This window comes from Phocoena sinus, chromosome 8, assembly GCF_008692025.1.
Source record: "Phocoena sinus isolate mPhoSin1 chromosome 8, mPhoSin1.pri, whole genome shotgun sequence".
Taxonomy (NCBI): domain Eukaryota; kingdom Metazoa; phylum Chordata; class Mammalia; order Artiodactyla; family Phocoenidae; genus Phocoena; species Phocoena sinus.
In genome coordinates, this window is record NC_045770.1 from 108,408,566 (window position 1) to 108,423,189 (window position 14,624).

A 14,624-nucleotide genomic window follows, 5' to 3' on the forward strand; every position below is an offset into this window, starting at 1 on the left:
TGTGTGACACCTGGCAAGTCCCTTGGCCTCACTGTGTCTCAGTTCCCTGTCTCCACGGTGGGCTGTGATAGGATTAAATGAACTATGGTCCTAAAGCCTTTAGAACCGGGTCTAACAGAGTAACCACCGCAAGCTGCTGGTTTGGTAATACAGAACTTCTCACGTGGAGGGGCCCCGGCCTCACCCATCCATCACCCTGATGGGTTCAGGCTGCTCTGAGAGCCTCACTGGGGCTCCCAGGTGGACACGCAGTTGGATGGCCCACAGCACCAGCCAGCGGGTGAGGCCTCGGAGGCAGGGGCTGCCCGCTGAGGTGGAGGCTTGGTCCCCAGGTGTGGCCTGTGTCTAGGCAGGCATGTGCCTGGCTTCCAGGGGGTCTAACGAAATCTGGGCCATTCCCACCACTTCTGCCTTTTGTTCCAAGTAGATGATCACAGAGCAGCAACGATCCTGCCAGAAAGCGCGGGCCTTTCCCAAAGACCCAGGGAGAGCGGAAAAACGGGAGGGGCTTCGGTGCCACTGCCCACCCACACAGGGCATCCCACCATCCCCCAATGCGCCTGCTCCCCTTTCTCTGTGGCTGACCGATGAGATGGCCGTCGTTGTCCGTGGGCACAGAAAACACAATTGGGACACAGCTGGCTGTCAAGCCTTCTCCCGGGCCTTGGTCCCGTGAGAGTTCGGGGTCCGTCCTCCGGCCCATGGGCCACAACCGAGGAACAGGAAGCTATACCCACGGGAAGCGAAAGGACCAACGTGCAGGTCCACGGCTGGCCCCCGCGGGCGGGGTACCAGGAAAGGAGGAGGGAAGGGAGAATGGCCACAGGAGCGTGGGGTCCCCGCCAGCCCCAGGCTTATGCCCCACAAGGCAGGCTGGGGTCAGACCCGCTCAGGTGAGAAGGTACCATAGCGACCCGGCCCCCTGATGTCCGGGTGCCCTGGAGGCTGCCTGGAGAGGTAGGGTCCCTGGTCGCCAGCCTCAGGAGAGGCCAGCACCGCCCTTCATCCTACCTGCGTCCTAAAGACCTGGACTTGGATGTCCTCTGGGGGAGAAAAGTGACCGGTTACAGCTGCTGGCTTACACTCCAGCTGTTGGCTTCTCCCCACCGCAAGCACAGTGTCACAAAGTCACCCCCCTGCTCAGACTCTGACAGCTTTCCGCCGCCTGGAGACCACCCACTGAGTTGAGATCGCTCACCTCTGTGAGTGGGACCTGCACAGGGTGTGGTTCTCACGGGCACCCCAGGCTAACTAAGAGCCACTGGCCTGGAGGCAGAATTCAAATTCCGGGAGAGAACAGAAATATGACTCGCATGCCTGGGGCAAATACTGCTGTCTGGTCACAGCACCCTTTCTCCCCGGGGCCCAGATACCACATTCCTGGAAGCCATCAACCACCGGCAAAGCTGGCAGGCAGGCTGAGCCCTCCTTGCTACCCCTGTCAAGGGTCAGGCTGAACCTGGCAAGGGTCTCTTGGGAGGCTGGAGTCAAGATGTTGGCCAGGGCTACAGTCCTCTGATGGCTTGACTGGGACTGGAGGATCCACTTCCAAGATGGTGCACTCATGAGGCTGTTGGCTGGAGGCCTCAGTTCCCCATTGAGTGGACCCCTCCACAGGGCTGCTTGAGTGTCCTTACAACGTGGTGGCCACTTTCCTTCGGAGTCGTTGATCCCAGGGAGAGAAAGTGAGGAGGAAGCTGCGTGACTGGCCTTGAAAGTCGTACCGTGTACCTTCCGCCAATACTATTTGTCAGAAGCAGACCACTAAGTGCAGACCAAACTCAAGGGGAAGTTAATAAGCTCCACCTCTCGAAGGGAGGAGTCTCAGAGACCTCACGGACAGGTCTTAAAACCAACGGCCGCACGGTACCCAAGTCAGACGGCCCTTTCTTCTCATTCCTGTCTTTCTTGTCCAAATTCTATCCACAGCCCCCTCACAGCCAATCACCTTGTACCCACCGCTCACCAGACGCCTGGTGGGTTTCACTGCAGCTGCCTCGCTCTTCACCAGCACAGAGCTGAGGATACAGTGGACTCTCTGCAAATATCTGTCCTCGCTACAAATATCAGCGGAGGGCCCTGCAATGTTTAAAAAACAATCTATAGGGCTTCCCTGGTGGCGCAGTGGTTGAGAGTCCGCCTGCCGATGCAGGGGACACGGGTTCGTGCCCCGGTCCGGGAAGATCCCATATGCCACGGAGCGGCTGGGCCCGTGAGCCATGGCGCCGCTGAGCCTGCGCGTCCGGAGCCTGTGCTCCACAACGGGAGAGGCCCATGTACCGCAAAAAAAAAAAAAAAAAAAAAAAAAAAAAAAAAACAATCTATAACCACCAGAGCTATGGGGATGGGACTTCCTGTCAGAAAGCACATTTCCCAGAACTTGAGAGATAATTGGAAACACTTTCCGGGGTGGCCCTGGCACTGCCAATGTCCTCAAAGGCCCTGGGCCCACCCAACCCGCAGGGCTCGGAGATTAGGCTTGAGTGATGGCTGTGGAAATGGCAGGCCGGGGCAGGAAGTGGGGGCAGACACGCTCTGGGACGGAGGCACCGTGGGAAGACACTGCCTCTGGAAGGTAGCGATAAAAAAGGCTCTGTAGGCGATGGGTCTGGCAGGGCCTGGCTCACTTTGCTTTCCCACCCCCCAGGCCTGGCATGCAACCAGGCCTCAAGCAGGTGCTTAGGGGACAGCTGCTGAGTTAACCCGCATGGAGGCAGGGCCTCTGGGAGAATCGGGGTTGGCTAATCAAGGCCTGGCCGTGCAATGCCCAAACATATACACACACAGCACAGCTGCCCTCTTGATGGGAAGCGGCCCACACCCCATGCTGCCACTCATCGGGACCTCCTGGACTCGAGACCCCCCACCCATCCGGCATCCCGTTCTTGCTGACGCCAATTCAGGAAAGCAAATCTGCTGGTGAGGGAAGGCCGGGACTGACCCCAACGCAGCGTAATTGTCTAAGGGCACTCCCCCCGTGATTCCATCCCTGTCTCCTCCTCGGAGAAGGGGTGTTGTGGGGGCCCAAGAACGTCCTGGAATCGGGAGGCGCAGGACCCACGCCGGTCACACTTGTGCCCCGCCCAGGCCTCAGCTAGCTAGGACGCGGACGGGTACCACAGGCAGCTGGGTACCCGTGGAGTGACAATGTCCCAGGGCCGTGGGATCTCTCCACGGCTGGGGAGCGGCGGGACTGACACACGTACACAGGTTTCTTAACACTGTCCAGTGGACCCTTAACCTTCCCTCCAAACCCATCCTAGGGTTACCCGAAGCTCGTCCTTGGCCTTGCCAAGGAGTCCTCCCAAAGCTGCCTCCCGTGGGGGCCCGGGCCTGGCTGTTTCTTCCACCTCCACGACTACCAAGGCTGCCAAGGCTCCTGCCTCTCTCACTGGGCAATGGCGAGGCTCCCCACGGCCCCCCTGGGCCCCCTTGCCTCCCTGCCCCCTCCAGTTCTCTCTCCACTTGGCAGCCAGAGTGATCTTTCCAGAAGGGAGATCTGATGCTCACCACCTCTCTCCCCCAGACCTCCCAGGGGCGCCCCTGCACTGCACTTCCTCCCCACCACGGCCTGCAAGGCTCAGGGCCTGAGCCCGCCCGCTCTCACCAGGGGTGCCAAGCTCAGAAGTGGAGAACACAAGGCAGGGAGCCTGGGGGGACAGAGCTGGGGGTGGCGCCGTGAGGGTCACAGAGCCCTCACCAGGGACAGCTGCGGTGGGGTGGTGTGTGTCGTATGCGGCGTGAGTGCAGCGCTGAGAAGGACCAAGGAGAGGCCGCCGGCTGCCAGGGACAGGGAGACAGCGGGCGCCGACGGCCAGGGCTGACCTGGAGACAGGGGGTGCCGACAGCCAGGGCTCACCTGAACAGGGGGCTTCTCGGCAATTGTGTCAGCCACACAGGGAGACCTCGGGCTCTTCGTCCCGCTCTGTGTTCCTGGCCATCAGAGAGCAGCGCGGGGCAAGGGCCCTTCCTGGGAAGATGGGGCTGAGGCAGCCACGTGGCCCTGGGCCTCCCTGCTTTGGAGGGAAGCAGCTCTCCGGGAACCTGGCTGAGCCTGAAGCTGGTTCCACCCTTAAGACTCTCGGGGAGGGGAGTGGTGGAGGGCGAACTGCGGCCGGGAGGACCCCTCGGCTGGGTCCCGCCACGTCCAGTCGCTTGGGCGAGGGGCTCCCACCCTGTCCTTTCCTCCCTCCCGGCCCCGTGTGAAGGAGGGCTGGTGTTTCCTCTGGGACACGGCGGGGCTCTGGGCCCCATCTGCACTTCTGTGCTGGCAAAGGCAGGAGAATTAGCTCAGCAACTTCCTCCCTTAATCCCCCACCCCCATTCTAAATACCTCGGAATCAAGAGACAAGCCGAGTGGACGTTTTGAGCCTAATTCTCCTCAGCTGTGCGTGCGTGTGTGCGTGCGTGCGTGCGTGCACTCGGGGGCAGGGGCCTGCGAGGAAACCTTTTGAACCCCGAATATCAGTGCTGGAGGGAGCGGCCCCCATCGCGTACGGATGAGATAAACCAGATGCCCTCTGTCACACGGGGAGCCGGAGTCAAGGCCGCCAGGTGCCCGGGCTCTCTGCCGCACACCCGCCCCACAGTCCGGAGCCCCAGAAGGTGACAGGGGCTAGGGGCCACACCCCAGGGCCTCCAGGACCAGCCCCTGTGCTGGCCCAGGCTGGGGAGGGAGCCCAGTACAACCCAGAGAGGAGCTGGCCGCGCCTGCCACCCCGTCCCTGAATTCTGCCCACGTGCCCAAGGTCAGCTCCAGGCTCCCCTCCCCCCTGCCTGCCTGGCAGCCCCCAGTCTGTCCCGGGCTGGCCTGGAGTCCGCCCAGCCTCACATGCTTCTTCAGCCAATTCCCACGTGTCTCTTGTCTCCCGACGAGACAAGAAACCCCTCTCAGTCTCGGGCTGTTTTGCTCTCTGTCTCCCCTAAAGGCCTAGGGAGGAGGCGGGGCTGGGGGGGCGCACAACAGGTGCGCTGGGCTGGCGGGCAGTACTGGCTGATTGACGGCGCCCCATGCGCGGTGAGGGGGTGAGGGCTGAGGACTCGGCCCGCGTGTGGCTCGGAACCACCCTTCCCACCACTGCGGCAGAACGGCCAGCGGCAGGCCCCGGCGCCTGGCTCAAAGCATGGTCGCGAGGAGACGGTCACACAGGCACACCAAGATGCGGTGCCCGCGGTGCCCGCAGTGTTCCACCGGGAGCGAGTGTGTGAGGGGAGGATGTGAGGGTCTGGGATCTCAGGGCCTGAGGTTAGAGGGCATGCTGGAGCGAGCACCGTCACGGGAGACCACGCATGCGTGAACTCGGCCACTCTTGTGATGCGCCCCTTCCGGGTACACAGTCAGAACCCCCATTTTGTTAGCTACAAGACCAAAGTCAACTCAATTTTAAGGATTTTTAAAAATCAGTTTTCAAAACTTATGGTTACCAGAGGGGGGAGGGGGGAGGGATAAATTAGGAGTTTGGGATTAGCAGATACACACCACTATATATAAAATTGATAACCAACAAGGACCTACTCTATAGCACAGGGAACTATATTCAATATCCTGTAATAACCTATAATGGAAAAGAATCTGAAGAAGAGTATATATACACACACACACGCACACATGATCTGAATCACTTTGCTGTACACCAGGAACTAACATAACATTGTAAATTAACTAAAAAAGAAAAAAAAATCCAGTTAAAGAAATCAGGTTTTTTTCAATTAAAAAAAAATCAGTTTTCAAGATGGAATTCTAATCAACACCCTTTGTCACTCTTTACTCGGAGGTGGTCACCATTTTAAGTGGATTTGCTTCAGATGGCTTTTCATCCCATGCTCAACATCCTTGGATTAAAAGCAAACCCCAGACCAAGATCAAAAGGTTGGGAAAAAGCTGGCGTTCCTGAATGAGGACTAGAGGGGTCAACCGTGGTCCTTCCTACGATGCAGCTAACGAAAGCAACCTAGGGATCGTCGGTTCTGACAAAGGACAATGTCCAGAACCCTCGGAGAATCTTGTCTGTCTTTCCTACTGGAATGTAAACCCCACACAGGCAGGGATTTTTGTGCCGTTGAAATCTCTGAAACTGCTCTGAAGTCCTGGGGCTCCTGCTTCCCCTGACATCCCGGGGCGGGGCGGGGTGGGGTGGGGCGGGGGGCGGTGGGAACGGACATGCCCCAGGGTGTCCAGGGAAGGGGCCCCACCTCCCACAGAGAGATGTGGGAGGCCACAGGAGGCAGAGGTCTGAACCGGATCCCGCTTGCTCAAAGCAGTAAGAACCAGGGTAGTGCCTGAGGCCATGTTGGACCTGCCGGCTCCGCACTGCTTGCACTGCTTTCCCCGTGTACTCTCTCTCGTTCTGGTCTTAGCAGCTTTGTGAAGCTGGCAGCGTCACCTCCGTCTTTCAAGTAGGGGCCTCAGCGTGGCGGACTGTGGGCCAGGACCCCAGTCCCTCCCCGCCATTCTTGGCCAGGGCCAGAGGGTCACCCTGTGGGAGTGGGGCGAGGGAGGCTAGGCAGTCAGAAGAGGCAGGAGAGAGGGCAGCTGAGAACCTGTCCTGTGGGGGCAGAGAGGGGCTGGCACCCCCTGTGAGCCTAGGCTCCAAGCCCCCGGAGCCTGCTCCGTTGTCCCATCAGACTTCACTCATAAAACACAAGTTCAGAGATATTGATGAAATTATTAAGAATTTCAAGATGGCGACAGAAGAGCACTAACCCCTAAGCATGGGGCCCTCTGAGCGCAGGGCCCCACCTGGTTGGTCCTGGTTACAAGTGCCTCCAGGATAGGCAGATGCCAAAACCCTCCCAGCCAGGTGTGCAAGGGCGGCTGTCCCCCTGAATCAAGTGCTCCAATCCAGGCTTGCTGCCTGGCCTTTTGATGGGCTGGGCGGGTGCCAGGGAGATGGCCAATCTGGGCAGTTTCTGAAGGTCAGAGAGCAAGTCTTTGACACTGGAAAAGAGGACGCCATTTCCCCTTTGTCCTCTAGGCTGAACCACAAGATAAAACTGGACTCAGTCACCCTTGGACAGATTCCTGGGTCTTTCCGTAGACATATATTTCAGGCAAACCAGTTGAGATGAATGGCCTCGTTGAGCCCATTGGGTGCGGGGATGGCTGCCAGCTCAACTCTGGGTGGAGGGCCGGGGTAGCAACCTTGGAGAACACCCTGAGAGTTCCATGTTCCCAGACTGTTTCTGTAATTCGAGTGGGAGGTCCAGGCGTGCTGGTAAAATCTCAGTGCAGTGAGAGCTCTGTGAGGACAGGACTCCTCACTGCTGTTTAAGGCAGTGCCTAGCAGCCGGAAGGAGCTCCATAGGTGTAATGGATGGAAGGAAGGAAGGAAGGATGAGCGAATGGGTAGGTGAAGAGATGGCTGGGTGGATAGGTGGCGGGTGGGTGTATGGATGGTTGGTAGGGAAAACAGTCGAGAGGCAGAGACAGGACCTGGCCTCCAGGCAAGGGGGGCGGGGGCGGGGGGGGCAGGTTAGGAGGAGGAGGAGATCGCACACAGAGTTTTCAGGGTCCAGCGGAAGTCAGGCCACTTGGGTCAGGAGCCCTGCCAACTCCCACAGGGTGACCTGGTTAAATCGTGGCACCTTCCTCACAAGGTCTCCTGAAGACGGAGCAGCAGAGCCCCTGAGGGAGGTGCGCCCGTCCAGCCACGCGGGAGCCTGTGGACCCCCGGGGAAGGGTGTGCAGAGGGCTGGCCACGTGTAGAGTGCCGCAGATGTTCCGCGGGGTCACCCTGGGGTGCACGGCGCCGCATCGAGGGGCGACCCAGGCGCGGAGCGAGCGCTGGACTCGCAACAGGACCCGATCGCGAGGGTGGACGTTTGGACCGCCGAGGTGGCGGTGGCGGTGGCGGTGGGGGTGGGGGTGGGGGTGGGGGTGGGGGTGGGGGTGGGGGTGGTACAGCCCCTGAGCAGGGACGGACAGGGCGGGGTGCGGCACGTGGCGCTGGGCTCGCCCGGCCAATGCGAGCCCGGGTGGCATCGGCACCAGCCGTCTCGGCCAATGGCAGAGCGCGGCACACCGCTTTCTGTGCCCGGCCAATCCACGCTGCGGCACGTGGCACGCCCGCCCCTGCGGGCCATCCAATCAGCGGCGGGACGGCCGCCACATCAACCCGGGTCGGCCGCCACTGCGGCCACTCGGCAGACGGTCGCTGTCCCTGGCACGCGGCGGTTGCTCGCGCTGCGCTCTCCTTGTGGCCGCAGTCACCTCGGTGCCGCGCTCTCCTCGCGGCCGCGCTCACCTCAGTGCAGCACTCCTCGGGCTGCGTTCTCCTCAGGCCGCGTTCTCCTCAGTGCCGCGTTCTCCTCAGTGCCGCGCTCTTTCCACCGGGATGCTCCTCGGGCCGCGCTCTTCACGGCCGCAGCCTCCTCAGTGCCGCGTTCCTCAAGGCCGCGCTCGCCTCACGGCCGCTCAGCGCTCTGGGCGCGGTCCGCCGGGAGGAGCGGGGACGGGCGACCGCCGGCGAGCCAAGGTGAGCCCCGCGTCTCGGGGGCGGGCGGTGGGCGGTGGGGGTTGCCGCGGTCGGCTGCTCGGCCGCTGGGCCCGGCCTGGCTGGCGCTCCCTCTGCGCCTCGTGGGAGCCGGACCAGGGTCGGGACCGAGGTCCGCCTCTGCGTCGCGCTTCCGAGTCTGCGGAGGGAGGATGGAGGATCCGAGGGTCGCGTTCCGAGTCCAGGGTCGGATCCGCGTCTGGAGTCCGCCTCGCCCTTCTGCGTTGGGGATCCGTGTCAGAGTCCGGGGTCCCAGGGCGGGTCGGGGCTCTGAGTCGGCGATCAAGTCAGGGTCCGTCCGAGTTAAGATCCGAATTCTGAGTCGGGGAGCCGAGTCCGCCTCGCGGTGCTGCGTCTGGGGTCCGAGTCAGGGGTTGGAATCCGCGGCTGGGCTCCGCCTCGGGGTCTGAGTCGGACAGCTGAGGGTCAGAGGTCCTGGGAGAGAGCCGGGTTCCGAGTCCGGGGTCGGGGATCAGAGTGGGGGTCTGGTGTCCGCCCTGTGGTTCCGAGTCCAAGGTCGGGGCTGCCGGTGTGGGGCGTCTAGAAGCCGAGTCGGGATCGGATTTCCGAGGAGGGGCTCCAGGTCGGGCGTCCCAGTCGGGGATTGGAGCCCGAGTCGCGGTTCTGAGTCAGGGTCCGGGTTGGGGATTGGGGTTGCGAGTTGGAGATCGGAGTTGGCGGTTAGAGGTCCGAGCTGGGGATCAGAGGCAGGAATTGGAAGTCGAGGTTTCTAGTCTCGGTGGAGGTTCTGAGTCAAAGGTCGGTCTCCATTTGGGGGTCGGAATCACCGGCCCGGGTGGGGGATGGGAGGACGGCCTAGAAATCGTGGTCACAGCAGGCGCTGGGAGTTGAGGATTGGAGTCAGGGGGCTCAGTGTGGGCAGGAGCCGGGGACAAACTCACCGCCAGCCCCCACTGTTCCTCTGGCACCTTTTCTGCGAAACGGGGATGAGTGCCTTCCCAGAGGACTGTTCGGGGCACGAGAGGGGTTCATCCATCTGCACAGGGCAGCCCTGACCTAGATTGAGTGTCACAAAGTACAAGAATGTTGCTAACAACAGGAAAGTCTACATTCGAGGTGTGTTTCCCAGTCCCTTGCCGTGTGGCCGTGCCTGTGCCTGCGGAGAGCTCCCGGAAGGGACTCTTCCGGCCTGTTCTCTGCTGCCTGCCCCGCACCTAGCCAGGAGCCTGATACGCAGCCGTGCTCAGGCCGAGCTTGTTGAAGGAAAGCAGGCAGGCAGGATTAACCAGATTTCTGTGGTGTCTCAAATGATCCGTTTCTGCACCTGTTTTCCAGATACTCACTAGGAGAAGACTCTAAGGATTGGGTTGCTTGATTACGGTTCTATTTTAATGTATTTCCAAACATGCTGAAGAGAGAAGGCCTGTTTCAGGATTTATGCTCCAGCTAGAGGGATCTTTTTTAAACTGTGAATCAGAGCATGTCCGAATTCAAATAAGGAGAGCCAAAAGAAAAGAAAAGAAAAGAAATATGAACTATTTCCCTTATGAACATAGATGCAGAAGTCCCATGTACAGCGTTAGCTAACTGAATCCAACAGTATATTAAACAATTCTTAAACAAGTGGGATTTCCACGAGGAATGCAGAGATGATCCAATATCAGAAATTCTATCCATGTAATTCACCACATTAAGAGACTAAAGGAGAAAAACCATATGGGTCTCTCAGTAGAAGCAGAAAAATTGTATGATAAAGTTTAATGCCTTTGTATGAGTTGGGGGAGGGCACCACTTAGCCAGCTAGGACTAGAAGGGAACTTCTTTAAACTGATACAAGTCATATAGAAAAACTTTACTTTTCAGCAAACTTAAGGGAGAAACCAAAAGTGTATCTGTCCCTTTAAGATAAGGAGTACCCTTAGGATGCCATCCTGGCCGTCCCCCAGCACAAGGAAAGGGAACGAAGTGTATGGAGAGGGCCCAAGGGAAAGAGAAAGCTGCTGATCGTAAGATAGATTGTTTGTGTCAGGGTTCTTAAACGTTTTAGTCTTAGGACCCTTGTACTCCTAAAAATTACTGAGGTCCCCAAAGAGCTTTTGTTAATATGGGTTATATCTTTTTTGATTGATAGTTACCTTCTTAGAAGTTGAAACTGAGACGTGCTTAAAACATAGGACAGTACAAAAGCACATATTCCGGTGGGGGGTCATGCTGCCTCTGGAAAACTCTTCAACTTTGGGAGAGTGGGAACAGAAGAGGCAAATGTTGTCTACGAGTATTATCACGAAAATACCAAAATAGTTTGGACCCTGAGAAAGAGTTTCAGGGGCTCTCTGGGGTCCTTGGGCCACACTCTGAAAACTACTGAGCTACGTGGAAAAAAAAAAATCAACTTTTAGAACTGAAAAGAGACTTCAGCAAAGTGTTTGGATATAAGATCAATGTACCCCCCCTGCCCAAAGCATTTTTTTTTCATGCCAGTAGTGAATACTTTAAAAGTGTAGTAGAAGTTAAGGTAGAAATCAGTGTAGCAGCGAAGTTTATGTCGGGTCTTGGAATTAACAGAGACTTTTATGAAGAAAATTTTAAAATTTTATCGAAGGATATAAAGGAAGATCTTTTGATATGGAGAGACGTTCTATTCTCTCGGATGGGGCAGCTCAGTACTAGAGAGAGATGTCAGGTTTTCCCAAATCTGTAAATTGAATACCACTCTGGTTAAACTTCCAGTTGGAGCTTTTGAGGAACTTGACAAACATATTCTAAAGTGTATGTGAAAAAAAAAAAAAAGATCTACAAACACCAAGTGAACTTTGGAAAAGGAGAACAGAGAAGGCCTTGTACCAGCAGATCCTGGGGCCTACTCCAAGCCTCAGTGACTGGAATGGTGGGAAACAGAGGCCCGGGAGAGACTTCAGAGGCAGCCCTGCACTAGAGGAAGGTGGCCTGAGATAAAGGTGGCCCCACATGTCTAAGGGGCCTGTTCAGAAGACGGTATTGGGAAACTTAGCCCTAAATGGAGAAACATGCATGTTGATTCCCATGTGACCCCCCTAGAAAAGCAGGCTCCAAAAGGACTTAAAGATTTACAAGTAAAAGGTACTTGACATTTGTTCAGTAGGAGAAAACTATGAAGAGTTTTGTGGCCCAGGGTGGCCTTGGGGTCAGCACACGCACAAACCGCAGGACTAAAGTTTATGAACTTGAATGCACGCTAATTAAGTATCTCTGTTTAAGAAATCCATCGCGGCGACGGTCGGAACTATTTTCGTAATAGTGACTTGCCTTTCTTCACTCTGACTTGTGTTGCTCTGCCCAGGTTACAGATGACAAATTCCAAGATCTGTGAGACAACTAAAACCGATACGGGAACAGCAGCTAAAATACACTAGGAAGTCTTGCAAATCGATAAGAAAAAGATAGGAGGCCCGAGAGGAAAGGGGGCAAAAGATATTAATTGGCGATTTGCAGGAGGGTTAACAGCCATGTGAAAAGACCCCCAGGCTCATCCGTAATCAGAGAAATGCAGATGAAAGCCACAGAGACTCTTCACTTGAGAAGAGGCAGAAAGTAGGATAATGCCAAATGGTGGCAGAAATGCAGGAGACAAGCCTCCCTGTGTGCTGCAGGTGGGAATGCAGACAGGCAAAGACATTCTGGAGGGCCATCCAGTACTTCTTCCTCAAAGAAAATATTTAATACCTGCAACCTACCAGTTTCTCTCCTGGGTAAACAGCTAGAGCAGTTCTCACCAGAACAACGAGGGGCTGTGTGTGTGCGAGCTCAGAGCAGCCTGCCTGTGAGGGTGGGGAGCTGGAACCTGGCACTGCGGTTAGGAGTAAGGACTAGGTGTACACTTCCCAAAACGGAGACGTGTGCAGACACGGCGCCGAGTGACACAAACGCCAAACGAAGTGAGAGCCTCGGTACACGGCTCTGTATTTAAATGAAAATTACACACCACCCAGACATGCTAGAAGATACTCCATGCATTACCAGGCCGCATGCACACGACGATATAAGTAAATTACACTGGAGCGGCTGGCTACGGCGAGAGGAGAGGTGGGGTGGAGAACAGGGATTAAATGGAAAAGCAGAAAGACGCCTTTTCAGGGGTGCCTCCCACAGACCCTTATGGGGTAGCCCACAGTGCTTCGTGAACTTAGGGCTGTGAATAACCCCATGTCCTATGCAGCAGAGTCCCCAAAGCCAAGAGTGAATGAATGAATGTGTGTCCTGTCCCTCCCCCTGCCAGGCATCCTCTAGTAGCTTCTATTTTGGGGAAATAAAATTCGAATTCCATCTGGTTTTACAAGATCTGCCCCGCCCGCTGTCCTTCTCCCTCACCGAGCTCCTGTCACGCCAGCCTTCTGCCTGTATCTCAAACCAGCCACGACAAGTGCCTCCTGGCCTTTGCACCAGCTACTTCTGCCTGGCTGTTCCCACGACAGTTCCTTCTCGTCCTTGAAGGTCTCACCTGAAGTGCGGCCCGTGAAAGAGACCTCCTCTGACCCGCCATTTCAGTTGGCCCTTTCAGTCACTCGCTAGGTCGGCACTGTGTTGCAGGCTTCCACGTGCACAGACTATGCCTCAGTATTTTCTAGTTCCTTAGGCGTCTACTTATTTGTTGCTGCCTGTCTCCTCTAGCAGAAGGGAGGCCCCTTGAGAGTGTGTCTGTCTTCTCTACAGGGTCTGCACACGGCGGGGGTGCGTCATGCATTGCTGCTGAATGGCTGCATTGATTTGCTGAATGGAGGAAGAGGCCAGGCCAGGAAGGGGTGCATCCATTTTCAGAACGCAATGAGAAAGTACACAGCATGTCAGGATCTCAGCCCCTCAGACCGAGGGTTCTCAGCTGCCACACCGGGGACGTTCGGTCTGAGCATTCTTAGTTGTGGGGCGCTGTCCTTTGTGTCTCAGGATGGTTAGCAGCTTGCCTGGCCTCTACCCAGTACACACCAGTAGCACCTCCACAGTGGTAATAATCAAAAACGTCTCCAGACATTGCCACATATCCCCTGGGGGGCACCCCAGGTGAGGGCCACTATCCGAGACCCGCTCCGGGGACTGGGGTGATCTCTGCTCTGGCCCTTTAAGTGAAGCAAGTCCTGACCTGCATCCCGCCACACCCAGCACCCACCGCTCTCCCTCTGAGTGAGAGACCCTGACCCAGGCCTGGCCAATGGAAGCACCCCCTTCCTCGGGCTAGCGGTATAACTCGGGGTTGGCAGGTGCCTCCATCCCAAGGCCATAGGCTGCCACCTGGGGCTTCAGTTGGAACTGTCTTGCGGCTGCATTCCCTGAGCCGCTTCCGGCATAGGCGCCTGTGGCTTGTCTGAATTAGAGGTGGCCTGGGTAGAGGCCGAGTGGGCCCTCTCACCTTTCCCAGTTAGTGCAGACTGACGAGTGAGTGGCTCTCGACGGACAGCAGATTCGGAAGGTTTGCCACGCGCTCCGGGAGGAGGAGGCGCATCCTAGGGGGCCTCAGAGCAGGCCTGGTGCGGGGGGAGGGGGAGGGGAGGGAGTGGCCTCTAGCACTGTCCTTCCTTCCCCAGCCATTGCCGTGTTCCTCCCTGCCGGCCGGCCCCAGCAGGACTGGGTCACTGACGGGAGCCTGGACGACCCAAGGTTCGATCGGTTAGGGAAGGCCCACGAAACCAAAACCGGAGCTTATACCCGCTGCCCCAGCCGCTCCATCTGCGGAACTAAAGCCTTTCTCTGGGAGCCCTTCCTTGGGCTGGGCGAGGCCCTTGTTTGCAATTTAAATGTGGCCTCATTTATGGAAGAATCCTTGCTGCTTCTAAAAGCTTTGGGCTCGGGCTCACCCTCCCCAGCAGCCAGGCCTCAGCCAGAGAAGAAACTGATCTAATAGCCCTTTCTCCTGCTAATTGTAGCAATTAGTGTCATAGAATGGGGACTCCCTGGGGGGCCAGTGCCTAGCACACAAGCCTGTCCCCAGCTCCTCCAGCCACTGCCCAGGCAGACTGGGCCCCCACCAGGGCTCTGGCTGGGCTTCAGGGTGGGGATGGGGGTGGGAGAGAGGGCCAGGGCCAGCGGGTGCCCAGGCGAGTTGTGGCAGGTGTGCACCAGAGCAGTTCAGTCCAGCGGCCACACAGGTGACCCTGGGCTGTGAAGAGGGCCTGACCGGAGCAGAGAGCCAGCTCGTGTCCG

The 14,624-nt window shown here is 57.5% G+C and overlaps 1 protein-coding gene and 1 long non-coding RNA gene across 6 annotated transcripts in view; one reads left to right on the top strand and one right to left on the bottom strand.

The window, feature by feature from the left end:
* KCNQ1 (potassium voltage-gated channel subfamily Q member 1) overlaps window positions 1-14,624 on the bottom strand; it is a 352,233-nt gene that overhangs the window by 138,376 nt on the left and 199,233 nt on the right. The window lies entirely within an intron of this gene.
* Window positions 8,144-14,624, top strand: part of LOC116757841 — an 81,004-nt gene continuing 74,523 nt past the window's right edge. Inside the window, exon 1 of the long non-coding RNA XR_004351098.1 lies at window positions 8,144-8,474. This is a non-coding gene — a long non-coding RNA (uncharacterized LOC116757841). The remainder of the gene's footprint in view (window positions 8,475-14,624) is intronic.